This window comes from Perkinsus marinus, assembly GCF_000006405.1.
Source record: "Perkinsus marinus ATCC 50983 genomic scaffold scf_1104296955602, whole genome shotgun sequence".
Taxonomy (NCBI): Eukaryota; Perkinsozoa; order Perkinsida; family Perkinsidae; genus Perkinsus; species Perkinsus marinus.
In genome coordinates, this window is record NW_003207763.1 from 4821 (window position 1) to 6266 (window position 1446).

The 1446-nt window shown below is 41.7% G+C and overlaps 1 protein-coding gene across 1 annotated transcript in view; it reads right to left on the minus strand.

The window, feature by feature from the left end:
- Nucleotides 1-1446, minus strand: part of Pmar_PMAR022728 (Vacuolar sorting protein snf7, putative) — a gene marked incomplete at both ends in the record, with an annotated part of 5683 nt that overhangs the window by 189 nt on the left and 4048 nt on the right. The gene's annotated exons all lie outside the window — the stretch shown is intronic.

Genomic DNA, 1446 nt, shown 5'->3' on the forward strand with positions numbered 1-1446 from the left:
GTCGTTTTGATGCTCATTCTGTTTCTGTAAAATTCGGTCCTTCAACGCCGCAACAGTTATCTAACCAGCAGGGCAACAACATCGACGAGATCCCTTACGTGCAAGAAATGTAGGACTATGAAAAATCAGTGTTGGAGGAATATATTTTCGCTTCTCTCAGCTGGGCTCGGGAGTTTCCCCAGTAATTGTAAAAGTTCACATACGAATTCGGGTAGGAGTGCATGTGAACCAATGAATTTCATGTGTTGCATGTGAACCAGAATTTCCAAATTGTCACCATGCACATATTCCCCCACACTCGTGAGTACAATTCTATCATATAACACTCATATTAATATCTAGCGATACCACCAAGCGATACCAATCACATCTCCCTGCACAAAGTATTCAAAATGCTACTATATTGGAGTTTCACCCGTGGTATAAATAACACTAGTGAGGAACATATTTCGCGACTACTGCATAACGCGAATATCGGGGTTTCCATATAGTATTGCGCCACTTCACGTGAAACGGGTCGGGTAAGTTCCACAATTATGCTACTATAGATTATCTTACTCTCAATATTGTCGAACCACACCTCCTAATCACGATATACCGAAAAAACAATACCTAGGTATGCTACGGCATGCTCAGCTTCCAAGGTCACCACGCATACCGTAAGCTTAGCTAGCTACATGATTCACCCCCTTCCTCCTCCCACCTCCGAGAAATCCTCAGTTTTTTCACCAGTCCTCATACAGAAACGATTCACTTCTTCCTCGGTAAAGCAATACTTCCCCGAGACGCTCGAAACCATCACTTTAGCATCCGGGGATATCTACCATGAAAATATTCGGATAAATCGCATTTCCTCTTATGCGCCTTTTCCCTGTCCTTTTCTCTCAGTAAACAGCAAATTCGCAAGATCCCACTAAATGTTTTAAAATGATTTAGCCTGCGTTTATCTGATATCCATATGCTCTATACACAGAGGTTGGAGCAACTAGTTGCCTCCAAGATGAATATACTAACAGTAACGGTTCAAATAATGACGCGAGATATACACTTTTGATTATCACCGCTATAGACACATACGCATACTCGGTACACACCGAGAGCCGACCCTTTCTTCGATCGCCCTGTAGTCACTGAACTGAGAGTAGCTTGAGGAAAAGAAATTCTTCCAAAAAAAGCCCCCCCCCAAGTAATACCATATAAAACTATGATGAACTCCCCTGCAACAGTTCTAAACCTCAGTTCCAATACACTAACGTTGAACCTATCGTCAAGCAAACGTTTACAGCTGAGTTCAGGAGGGTTTCCTCATTAATCATAGAAGTTACCATACGAATCCTGGTAGATGTGTACCAAAACCAAGGAAATTTTCGGAAATTTCTTCCGAATTTTCATGAACATATTTTCCCACGTTGTCTCGTTTACTGCACATTATACGAACTAATATGA